The sequence below is a fragment of the Malaclemys terrapin genome, chromosome 13 (assembly GCF_027887155.1).
Source record: "Malaclemys terrapin pileata isolate rMalTer1 chromosome 13, rMalTer1.hap1, whole genome shotgun sequence".
NCBI lineage: Eukaryota > Metazoa > Chordata > Testudines > Emydidae > Malaclemys > Malaclemys terrapin.
The window spans coordinates 39,298,523-39,311,870 of NC_071517.1; positions in this window are offsets into that span (position 1 = coordinate 39,298,523).

Here is a 13,348-nt window from a genome sequence, read left to right on the forward strand (position 1 = left end):
GTGTGGCGGAGGGAGGTGGTGGGGCCCGCGGTTGCAGAGGACGCCCGCAGAGGTAGGTGCTAATGCTGCTGCGAGTGGCCCATCTCCCCGCTGGGAGCAATAGTGTAAAAAATAATTGGGGGGGCATTGCTTTTTGGCACCCCCAAATCTTGGCATCCTGGGCAGCCACCTAGTTCGCCTAGTGGTTACACCGGCCCTGGGCTTAACTCCTCCATCTTGTTGGTAGTTCCCTTTGGTATTTTAGGTGGTTTACCACCAAGTGTGCTGGCTTTTATGCATTTTATTTTTAGGGACCTCTCTCTCCCCATTCAGTTTATAGGGCGCCTAGGAACTTTACTTGTCTTTCTGGATCATAGTATCGTTCCTGTGATTGTCTAGGTGCCTAAAAGTCAGGTGATGTGACACTCAGCCTTGCAATAGCTAGATCCCTTTGTGGATCCTACCCCCTAGTACTTTCTATTCCCTACTTGGAACAGGCTTTAAAGAGGAAGGAAATAATGAAGCCTCCTCTCTCCCTCTGGCTGAGTATCTGCCCCACAGCTCCTAGTAAGGTGAACAATTATTTCTCTTCTATGATTCAGGATATCAATAGGTTAAAATGTATTGGAAGGATGAGCAGAAATATTGTTATTCTGCAAGGTGTTAATAAGTGCCATTAATAGATGACAGCATCTACATGTGTCCCCCATTTTCCCTCTTTCAGTATTTCATTCCCTCCAAAGTTAATTGGATTCTGTCCATTGGTGACTTCAACATCCCCTGAAATTCTGGAATGAATTGGATATGACGACATTCTGACGTTATCATGGGAAAGGTCCCATGACGGATGGGAAAAAAATAGTGAAAGGCAATTGAGCTGAACGTAAGTCCTCACAAGCTTGGCCAAATACTACTTGAATTTTAAATTCAATTATCCAGTCACAACACTGGGAATGGACTCTGTGTAGTACTATTCATGCTAGTATAGTCATAGTATCATTATTATTCCACACTTTATAAATCACACTGTTACTTTTATAACACATTCTTCTCTCTTCCTGATGACATCAAAATAAGGAAATAAAAAAGTCTTTGCAGCCGAGCTAAATATGATCAGCTAGCACATGCCTCAATAAGGCCCAGCCAGAATAGCTGCCTGCAGCTACAGAAACATATCAGAAGGGAAAAGTAGAGAAGCAGAGAAAAAAACGTCAACTTGAAGAAGATGCAAATGCTATTAAAGGAGGTGATTTTAAATTTGCAGTGGAAACTGGAGATGCTGTCAGAGAGCCAGTTGATATTGGTAAAACGTGATAGGTCAAGCGCACAAAACTGAATTTCAAGAGGTTGCAGGAGGAGGTGGAGAAGCTGCGGCTGCACCAATGGATGGATTATCCTGCGTTGATTGGTAATTAGTACTAGCACGGTGTCTGCTCTAGCTACAGACAGAAACAGCTATATTAATACACCAGGGGTATTTGACTGAACTCTGACAATGTTTAACATTCAGTTCCCATTTATTGTGTTAATACAGAGGTAATATTTTAGACATGTTTACAGGTGGGCTTGTTACTTGAAATCTCTTTGTCTTCACAAACAAGGTCAGCTCCCAGACTGCTGCACTGGGCAGCACAGCATGGGGAGGAGGTGACCAGCCCTCTGTGGAGAAAGAAGTGGTTCGGGACTATTTAGTAAAACTGGAGGAGCACAAGTCTATGGGGCCGGATGCCCTGCATCCGAGGGTGCTAAAGGAGTTGGCGGATGTGATTGCAGAGCCATTGGCCATTATCTTTGAAAACTCATGGCAATCGGGGGAGGTCCTGGATGACTGGAAAAAGGCTAATGTAGTGCCCATCTTTAAAAAAGAGAAGAAGGAGGATCTGGGGAACTACAGGCCAGTCAGCCTCACCTCAGTCCCTGGAAAAATCATGGAGCAGGTCCTCAAGGAATCAATTCTGAAGCACTTAGAGGAGAGGAAAGTGATCAGGAACAGTCAGCATGGATTCACCAAGGGCAAGTCATGCCTGACTAACCTAATTGCCTTCTATGAGGAGATAACTGGGTCTGTGGATGAGGGGAAAGCAGTGGATGTCTTATTCCTTGACTTTAGCAAAGCTTTTGATACAGTCTCCCACAGTATTCTTGCCAGCAAGTTAAAGAAGTATGGGCTGGATGAATGGACTATAAGGTGGATAGAAAGCTGGCTAGATCGTCAGGCTCAACGGATAGTGATCAAAGGCTCCATGTCTAGTTGGCAGCTGGTTTCAAGCGGAGTGCCCCAAGGGTCGGTTCTGGGACCGGTTTTGTTCAATATCTTCATTAATGATCTGGAGGATGGCGTGGACTGCACTCTCAGCAAGTTTGCAGATGACACTAAACTGGGAGGAGTGGTAGATACGCTGGAGGGTAGGGATAGGATACAGAGGGACCTAGACAAATTAGAGGATTGGGCCAAAATAAATCTGATGAGGTTCAACAAGGACAAGTGCAGAGTCCTGCACTTAGGATGGAAGAATCCCATGCACTGCTACAGACTAGGGACCGAATGGCTAGGAAGCAGTGCTACAGAAAAGGACCTAGGGGTTACAGTGGACGAGAAGCTGGATATGAGTCAACAGTGTGCCCTTGTTGCCAAGAAGGCTAACGGCATTTTGGGCTGTATAAGTAGGGGCATTGCCAGCAGATCGAGGGACGTGATCATTCCCCTCTATTCGACATTGGTGAGGCCTCATCTGGAGTACTGTGTCCAGTTTTGGCCCCCACACAACAAGAAGGAGGTGGAAAAATTGGAAAGAGTCCAGTGGAGGGCAACAAAAATTATTAGGGGGCTGGAGCACATCACTTATGAGGAGAGGCTGAGGGAACTGGGATTGTTTAGTCTGCAGAAGAGAAGAATGAGGGGGGATTTGATAGCTGCTTTCAACTATCTGAAAGGGGGTTCCAAAGACGATGGATCTAGACTGTTCTCAGTGATACCTGATGACAGAACAAGGAGTAATGGTTTCAAGTTGCAGTGGGGGAGGTTTAGGTTGGATATTAGGAAAAACTATTTGACTAGGAGAGTGGTGAAGCACTGGAATGGGTTGCCTAGGAAGGTAGTGGAATCTCCTTCCTTAGAGGTTTTTAAGGTCAGGCTTAACAAAGCCCTGACTGGGATGATTTAGTTGGGAATTGGTCCTGCTTTGAGCAGGGGGTTGGACTAGATGACCTCCTGAGGTCCCTTCCAATGCTGATAATCTATGATTCTATGAGTCTATGGTACTGAATGGAGAAAGTTGAGTGTCTACTGGCAAGTTCTACAGCTTTCCCTGTGCTGGAAAAAATAATCTGCCCTTCAAGCTATAAGTAATCCTGAAGTGAAACTGACAGCAATGATCAACATTTATAATTATTTTATTTGTTATGTTGTTTGTGTGTAATTAGTAGTAAATATTGAAATGTGATATCATTTAAAAATCCAATTCGGAAAATGACAGCAAAGTTAGGGACAAAGCAGGAAAAAGATGATAGATCAGGAAATCTGACTGGTCAGATTTTGCTGCATACTGCAAATCCTACACAATCAGAAGAACATTTTGAAACAAACAAACAGTCACGGATGGAAAACACTTTTATTGGAAGACCCTCCAGAAATGAAAATACCACAACAAAATATGGAAAATAAAATAAAATTCACTTTGAAAGGGGCTCTTATTTTCAGCAACTCACAGAAGCAACTGGTATTGTCCAAAAATGTGGAATTTCATTGTCTTTATAGTTAGGCAGGACTTAATAACATGACTCAGTATAAAAAATGAGGAATTATTATAGAAATGATTTATTAAAATCTAGTCTTGGGGATTCTAAATAGGGTGGATGGGAGAGTGGGCAAAATGAGAAGATCCAATATCCCACTTCTTTTCCTCTAAATCGAGCATCAGCATCATACAGACGGCAGCCAGTAGTGGAGGCAAAGGGAGGATGAAAATGACCAACTTGCCCTTTTCCAGTCTCCATTCAGGCCATCTCCCAGGCATTACACACAGACTTCCCCCACTCACATCTCTCTGTACACACTGTACTATGGAGCTAGTAAGTAATTGTCCTGGAGCAGGTTCAGGGCCCTGAACCTGCTACGGGAGGGGCAGTGGCGGCTCACACACCTGGGAGCCGCAGAACCCAAACATGGCGAGGGGGAAGCTGGGGGGCGCATGGGGGCCGCTGCCTGCCTGCATCTGCTGCAGCCTGCAGAAGCCCCAGGCGGGGTGCCGGGCTGCAGCCTGGGCAGGAGGGGCGGGGGGTGCGGCTGCTCCCCAATAGCGGCGCTGCTGCCTTTGCAGGGATGCTGCCCCCCCTGCACCGCACTGGCTCCTCCATGGCTTGAGCTCGCCGCCCCCGTAAGCCGATGCTTTGGCTCTCTGGTCCTCCAGAAGGTGGCTCCTCACTGCCGAGCCAGGGCACTGCTTTTTACCTCCAACCACTTGGCACCCTAGATGACAGCCAAGTTCCAGGGGGGCCTCTCGTGTTCTACTGTGTAGTCGGTGTCATCCCCACAATGAAGAGTCATTGAGTGGGGTGATCCAGGGGAAGTAGCTCAAATATCCAATGTGGCTGGATGGGGCAGGACATCTGCACTGCAGGGGAGGGGTGGTGTGGCAGTGACATCACAAGGGCCTTTGGCAGGACAAAGGTGGTGGGGAGGTGATGATCTCACAGAGAGATCTTGACATCAGCCAGGAAGGACAGGGGTGCAGGATAGGGGCAACCTTGGAGATCCCTGTGGCTTTGCTTCAGCATGTCTCCTTCTCGATGTCTCTCCTTGAGGACTGAGAGAGAATTCAGTTTCACGTACGTGAGCGCAAGGAGGACCCTCTTTGGAGTTTTCTCCTTTTCTTTTACTGATTTTGCTAGAAAACAGACGTCCCTGTATAGAAGGTAAGAGCCTCCGAGAGGTTTGGAACCTGTTCAGTCTGATCCATCAGGTGCCGGCTGATTTTCAGGAAAGGAAAACACTAGATTGGGGGAGCAGCATTTTATTTCCGATCTAGGATTTTGTCCCTTAGAATTACTGGGGACATTTGGGGTTTCTCCTTTTTGTTTTCCCTTTTCTTGTCTCTCCCTCCTTTCTCTTCTTCTCTTACATCTTTGTCCTTTTCCCCTGCTCTCCTTTCACCACCAGGACCTGTCTGTGCATGTGGAGTGGGGGGCGGGGGGTTTGCACTCCAACTCTCATTGCGGGAGGCCCTCCCAAAGACATGTGGCTGGAATAGTGCTCTAAGAGTGACTCCCTCCGGTGGTGACCTGAGACATCTGGTGACAACTCTCAGCTTTCTGATTCTCAGAGTCTCAATCAGGGCCGGCTCCAGGGTTTTGTCCGCCCCAAGCAGCCAAAAAAAAAAAAAAAAACCACACCGCAATCGTGATGGCGATCTGCGGCGGCAATTCGGCGGGAGGTCCTTCGCTCCGAGCGGGAGTGAGGGACTGTCCGCCGAATTGTCGCAGAATAGCTAGACCTGCCGCCCCTCTCCGGAGCGGCCGCCCCAAGCACCTGCTTGCCAGGCTGGTGCCTGGAGCCGGCCCTGGTCTCAATGCTGATTGGGTGAGCATGGGGCTCTTGTGAGGGAGGAGACTCAAGTCCTTGTTACTCTCTTTTAAGACCAAGGAAATAAGCCAGAACCAAACATGTATTTGATTGCTCTTGCCGCTTTTCTCCATTCATTGTGTTTGAGTAATTCATGATTCTCTCTCTAATGGGCTAGTTCTTCTAAAATACTTACTGAATAATTAGGTTTTAATAAAGCCATATGCAAACCCATACTTCCAGTAACAAAGGAGTCAGGCAGCACCCTACAGAATGGGGGACAGTCCGCTGGAAAGCAGTGACCCTGAAAAGGATTTTGGGGCCATAGTGGACGAGCTGCTCAACATGATCTGTCAATGTGAAACTGTGGTAAAAAAGGTTAAAGCCATTCTTGGATGGATAGAGTAGTGAGTATGGAAAGGGAAGTGATACAGCATTGGTGAGACTGATATTGGAATGTTGAATCCAGTTCTTGTGTCCACATTTTGAATATTATGTTAAAAATATTGGAGAGGGTACAGAAAAGATTCATACTTGAGTGATGGGGATGATGCCTTTTAATGAGACATTGAAAAAGCTCAATCTGTTTAGTATATACAAAAGAAGAATGAGTGGTGAGTTGCTTCACTTCATGGAGAGAAAATGTTGAGTATAAGAGGGCTTTTTTTATCTAGCAGAGAAAGGCATGACAAGACCGCATGGATGGAAGCAGAAATCAGAAAAAGTATAATGACAATAAGACCCAGATTTGTAAGAGGGTGATTCGTCATTGGAACAAACTACCAAGAGAAATTATGGCTTCTCCATCTCTTGATATCTTCTAATAAAGACTAGATGCCTTTCTGGAAAATGTGTGAGTAAAAGAAAAACCCAGCTCTTCTGACATACTGGAGGCCTTAGGATACGCAGGGGATCAGATTAAATGCTCTAATGGTTCCTTCTGGCCATAAAGTCTACTAACTTATGAAAACCTGATTGCGGCCTGCAGAAGAGCCTCTCGTGTTCTACTGTGTAGTCGGTGTCACCCCCACAATGAAGAGTCATTGAGTGGGGTTATCCAGGGGAAGCAGCTCAAACATCCAATGTGCCGGACAGGGGCAGGACATCAGCACTGCAGGGGAGGGGTGGGTGTGACAGTGACATCACAAGGGCCTTTGGCAGGACCTCAGCCTATTGGACAAAGGTGGTGGGGAGGCGATGATCTCACAGAGAGATCTTGACATCAGCCAGGCAGGACAGGGGTGCAGGACAGGGGCAACTTTGGAGATCCCTGTGGCTTTGCTTCAGCGTGTCTCCTTCTCGAGGTCTCTCCTTGAGGACTGAGAGAGAATTCACTTTCACGTACGTGAGCCAAGGAGGACCCTCTTTGGAGTTTTCTCCTTTTCTTTTATTGATTTTGCTAGAAAACAGACGTCCCTGTATAGAAGGTAAGAGCCTCCGAGAGGTTTGGAACCTGTTCAGTCTGATCCATCAGGTGCCGGCTGAATTCTAGCAATAGAAAACACCAGATTGAGGTGGCAGCATTGTATTCCCAACGTAGGACTTTGTCTCTTAGAATCACTGGGGACATTGGGGTTTCTCCTTTTTGTTTTCCCTTTTCCTCTGTCCCTCCTACCTTTCTCTTCTTGCTTCCTTTGTCCTTTTCCTCTGCTCTCCTCCCACCACCAGGAGCTCTGTGTGTGGAGCGGGGGCCGAGGGCCTTGTGGGAGGCCCTCACAGAGAGGTGAGACTGGAATAGTGCTCCGAGAGTGATCCCCTCGGTGGTGACCTGGGCCATTCTTTGGGCTATTTGATGAGAACCCTTCGCCTCCCACCCCTCAAAGTCTCAACCTTGATTGGCTGAAGAGGAGGCTATTGACAGGGAGGAAAGTCTGGTCTTTGTTGTGGTCTTTTATGACCAAGCAAATAAGTCACAACCAGTTATATGTTTGTCCAATGTTGATGCTGCTCTACATTAATTGTCTTGCAGCAGTTCATGATCCTCTCTAACATTCCAATTCTTCTAAAATACTTGCTGAATAATTACTATGAACAATTGTTGATCTGTAGCTCATTTGAGAGCAACTCTGCTACTTACTGGCTGCATCAGCTAAGACAAGTCACTGCTCCTTTCTCAGCCTTAGTTTCTCCTTCTGTCAAGTACGAATAACAATCCTCTCCCACCTACCTCACGATGGGTGGATGATGGGGATCCATTGAAGAGTGTCTCTAGTAGCAGTGCAGAATAGGAGGTGTCCTATCACATTGAGCCATATCAGATTATGACATAATATTCTATTTTATTTGTATTTTATTCTTTTGAAATTGTTAAGAGCAGCAACTACTTAGCTCAGACTGAAGCATTTCATCTAATTTTGTAGATCATAGTGTCTCCCCTTTATGTACGATGAGACAGTTTAATGCACTGTGACAAACAGGAGATGCTCTTATTTTGCAAACAAATATTTTTGCAAAGAATTTTCCTCCTACTTGTTATGATTTCAAGAAACAACATGGTTTAGTCGAATGGATTTTCTGACAGAAAACGGTTTCCATGAAAATTTTCACCCCTTATTTCCTGGGCACTATCCCTGCCTCCGGGGGGGTTGTTGTCTGTTAGTTAGAACAGGAGTCAGGACTGTTGGCTTCTCTTTCTGGCTCTGTCACCGCTTTGCTGTGTGACACCTTGGGTAGGTCCAAAGGGAATAGGGTCAGTTCTCTAACTCCCGGCAGCAGTGAGCCTGGGTGAGATAAGGGATGTTCAAACCATCTGCAACGGGATGTTTCCAGGTGTTGAACGTCAAGAATTCTAAACTTTGCTAAAATGGTTAGTCTAGAGAAACAAGAAATAGTTGGGGCCAAACTTGAACCATTGTCTTTTTTAAAGCCCATTCAGGGATGTGAGTCCCAGAGAGCCATAGAGAGGGGGAGTAACTTGCCCAAAGTCCCACAGATCAATAGGCAGCAATGGAACCAGGAGTGACACTCCCTCTCAAAGGCAGGGGGACCGGACCTGAGGGCCTGGTTGTAATTGCCAGCTGTGGGAGGGAGTGTGCAGCAGTGGTTAGTGACAGGGTCCATCCATGGCTCTGACACTCGGTGTGACCCTGAGCCGGTAGCTGAGGCCTGTTTGCCATCAGTAGGGTTGGGGTCCCATCACTACAGACCAGGGAGGTTGGGAGGCTCCAGGAAGGTGTGTAAATTGCTGGGATGTCAGGATCCTGGAGGCGCTGTCACCTCCGCACTAGGGCAGTGTTCTGCACCCCGCTGCTGCTGGCTGAGTTTCTCTGTCCCTTGACAATAAGACAAACTCTTATTTTCACAGACATTCGATCGCCCACTGTCATCACCCTGCCTGCTGGCTGGGCAGGGTAACTCCTCAGATCACCACCCTCTCCAGCCTGCCTTGGGCTTGGGGAGTGAGTAGGAGGGTGAGGGACATCTGCTGACCCTGAACATCCGCCATCCATTGTAGAACTGATGAATGAAATTGTTTTTAATTGTTCACTTTATTAATGTAATTTCATAAGTAAAGTTTTATGAATGAAACAATATTCATTCATAAAACCGGTTACCCCAATAACTGGCTAATTAATAGTTAAGATGCTTGTTAAGAGCCATAGCTGTTCAGTCAGCTGCCTTTGTAAGTTTCACTATCAATCCAATTCCTGCTTAAATCACTGAGACTTGCACTGTTTCAGTATTGTAATTTCTGTTCACCATTTATTACACTTGCCTACAATGTAACTTCTGTTCACTGTTTTCCATCTATTATACTTCTCTATATTGTAACTTCTGTTCACTGTTTGCCATCCATTATACTTGTCTATATTGTAACTTCTGTTCACTGTTTGCCATATTGTAATTCAAACCCCATTTTAAAACGCTTACTCCATTTTGTAAGGGCTTACTTCATTTTTGCAAACCCTTCTGTAATCTTATTAGTTTAGTTTAGATGTGTGAATGAGGTATGTATGGATGATGGAATCAACCTCCAGCCCCAGCCTGTCCTGATTAAATAGAGTTCAAACACCAACGGCTGAAGATGCAGACAAGAGCCCTAACAAAGTAAGAAGAATCCACCCTAAAAAGAAAAGGTACAATAGAAAGAAGATCAAAGCCAGGTCCCAGGCTGAAAGTCATGTCTGCAATTGACGGGTGATCAATCACCAAACCTGGAGGCAGCGTGACACAGCAAGACCTATGGACTCTGGATTCAAACTAAAGCCTACACAAAGGATGGGTGAGATGGAAAACTTTGAAGGAGGGTAACATTCTGCTGCCAACATGGAAGGGCATCGGTGCATGCCCAACAGAGACCCAGCTCGTCCTTGTGCCCGGCTTTCCTGGCTAGTTAGCCGCCACAAGCTACGAACCCAAGCTGCAAACTCAAGCCACAGACTCAAGCAGGACTGGTAACTATGCAGCAGCTGCAGAACATCTGATAAATGTGTGTGTGTGTAAATGTGTGTGTGTATGTGTGTGTGTGTGTGTATAGGTATTAGGTATAATGTGTGTGTATTAGGATTAAGATATTAGTTATTGGTCATAAATCAAATTGTTATCATAATAAATGTGGCATCTTTGTCTTGACACCTAAAATGATCCTGTATAAGTTTGTGGGACAACACCATCATACCATCACCTAGAGCATGTGAGTGGCATTCGGGTTCCTCGGTGGCTTCCCCTGTCTGTCTGGGAAAAGGCAAAAACACGGGGAGAGAACATCTCCAAAGGGGGATTTAATTTGCAAACAGCCCCCAAGAGCCCCTCACTCTCAGACTGGGCGGGGGCTTCTCCAGAGCCATCTCCAGTGTGTTCGGAAAGGTTCCAGCAATGGGGCTCCCAGCTCTTCCCTTGTGGGACACTGTTCCCCAGGCTGAGAGTCTCTGAGCTGGGCCAGACCCTGTGAGCTGCTGAGCATGGAAATCAATGGGGAATGAGGAGGGCCCTGGTCTTCCTGTGCCTAGGGTCTTTGTGACTTTGATGTGGGGAATGGTTTTCCAGAAGAAGTCCGGATTCCTGGGTTCTGTTCTTTCTCTAGGCTGGGCGGGGGAGTGTGGCCTGGGACGATGGGAGGGGGCTGCTTGTCCAGAGTGACCGATGGTCTTTGGGATTGACCCCATTGCTCTAAAAGGTTGAGACTTCCTGGATATTGCAGCAGCAGCAGGGATTACGAGGGGGAACGTTGGGAGGAGATCATGCAATGAACTCCTGCCAGTGTGTATAGCTTGCACTCCCTGCACTCCTGTGGGAGGAGAAGGGGCTGCTCTGGTTGGAGCAGGGATGAGGAGGGACCGAAAAGGCCCATGAGTGAAAGGCTGCCTTGACCCCAGACTCACACTGGCTCCCCGCTCGGTTCCAGGATGGCCAGGCTCCTGAGGATGGTCAGGAAGAAGATTATGCAGGTGGCCCCAGAGCCTGAGGGAAGCAGCTGCCATCTTCCCAAGAGGCAGAGAAACCCCTCCATCCCCACTGGCAGAAAAGCAGCTCCCATCCAGGCCAGAAGGCGGAAGTGCCCAGCCTTCTGGCAAATGAAACCAGCTCCCGGCGCAGGCGCCGAGCTGGGAGAGGCCCCAACCAGGCGCAAATGGAGCTGGCTGAGGAAGTGGTTTCACAGCAGGACCCAGCCCAGGAGGGGGCCGGACAGGGTGGCTCTGGGGCTTGTTATGTGGGCAGCAGCAGCCCCAGGAGCCCAACCCTCATTCCCAGCAGGAGGCATCGCCCTGCCCAGTCACTGAGGACCTTCCAGCCCCCTCAGGCCAGGAGGTAGAAGATCCTTGTCCCAGCACCAGAGGCTCAGCATGGGACAGCAGCAGCACCTGGGACTCTGGCAGCAGCGAGGCCAATGGACGCTGCTGCTTTGTTCCAGGTGAGGAGCCAGGCTGGGCTCAGGGAGGGGTGAGGACGGGGATGTGAACACCCTGGGCCCAGACCCTCGATCAGTGCTATGGCGGGTGGGGGGCTCCGCAGCCCAGGTGTCTGGCCTGAGCCACGTGAACCCCACTGACACCAGCAGCAGTCACACAGCTGCCCCTGCAGCAAGGGGAACTGGGGATGGGGTCATCAAGAGCTGCTGCCACTTTGGTCATTAAGTATCAGGGGGTAGCCGTGTTAGTCTGTATATCCCATCCCATCCCATCTCCTAGAACTGGAAGGGACCTTGAAAGGTCATCAAGTCCAGCCCCCTGCCTTCACTAGCAGGACCAAGTACTGATTTTGCCCCAGATCCCCCAAGAGGCCCCCTCAAGGATTGAACTCACAACCCTGGGTTTAGCAGGCCAATGCTCAAACCACTGAGCTATCCCTCCCCCCCAAAAAAGTGCCACCAGACTCCTTGTTGTATCTACAAAAACAACAAGGAGTCTGGTGGCACCTTAAAGACTAACAGATTCATTTGGGCATAAGCTTTCGTGGGTAAAAACCTCACTTCTTCAGATGCATAGAGTGAAAGTTAGGGTATGTCTACACTACGGGATTAATCCGAATTTATATAATTCGAATTTGGAAAACAGATTGTATAAAGTCAAAATGTATGCGGCCACACTAAGCACATTAATTCGGCGGTGTGTGTCCAAGTACCGGGGCTAGCGTCGATTTCTGCAGCGTTGCACTCTGGGTAGCTATCCCATAGCTATCCCATAGTTCCCGCAGTCTCCCGCGTCCATTGGAATTCTGGGTTGAGATCCCAGTGCCTGATGGGACAAAAAACATCGTCGCAGGTGGTTCTGGGTACAGCCTCACCTCCTCCCTCACTCCCTCCCTCCCTGCATGAAAGCAACGGACGGCAGACAACCATTTCACGTCTTTTTTCCTGGGTGAACACTGCAGACTCCATACCACGGCAAGCATGGAGCCCGCTCAGCTCAAGACAGCAGTCATGAACATTGTAAACACCTCACGCGTTCTCGTGGAGTTTATGCTGAGCCAGGACCAAAAAAATGAGGCGAGGAGGCAGCGGCAGCGCAGCGACAAGCATGATGAGGACATGGACACGGACACGGACACAGAATTCTGTGAAACCACCGGCCCCGGTGCTTTGGAGATCATGTTGTTAATAGGGCAGGTTCTATCCATGGAACGCCGATTCTGGGCAAGGGAAACAAGCACAGACTGGTGGGACCGCATAGTGTTGCAGGTCTGGGATGATTCCCAGTGGCTGCGAAACTTTCGCATGCATAAGGGCACTTTCATGGAACTTTGTGACTTGCTGTCCCCTGCCCTGAAACACCAGAATACCAAGATGAGAGCAGCCCTCACAGTTGAGAAGCGCGTGGCAATAGCCCTGTGGAAGCTTGCAACGCCAGACAGCTACCGGTCAGTCGGGAATCAATTTGGAGTGGACAAATCTACGGTGGGGGCTGCTGTGATGCAAGTAGCCAAAGCAATCACTCAGGTGCTGCTACGAAAGTTAGTGACTCTGGGAAATGAGCAGGCCATAGTGGATGGCTTTGCTGCAATGGGATTCCCTAACTGTGGTGGGGCAATAGACGGAACCCATATCCCTATCTTGGCACTGGAGCACCAAGCCACCGAGTACATAAACCGCAAGTGGTACTTTTCAATGGTGCTGCAAGCACTTGTGGATCACAAGGGACGTTTCACCAACATCAACGCGGGCTGGGCGGGAAGGGTTCATGACGCTCCCATCTTCAGGAATATTACTCTGTTTAAAGGGCTGCAGCAAGGGACTTACTTTCCGGACCAGAAAATAACCGTTGGGGATGTTGAAATGCCAATAGTTATTCTTGGGGACCCAGCCTACCCCTTAATGCCATGGCTCATGAAGCCTTACACAGGCAGCCTGGACAGGAGTCAGGAGCTGTTCAA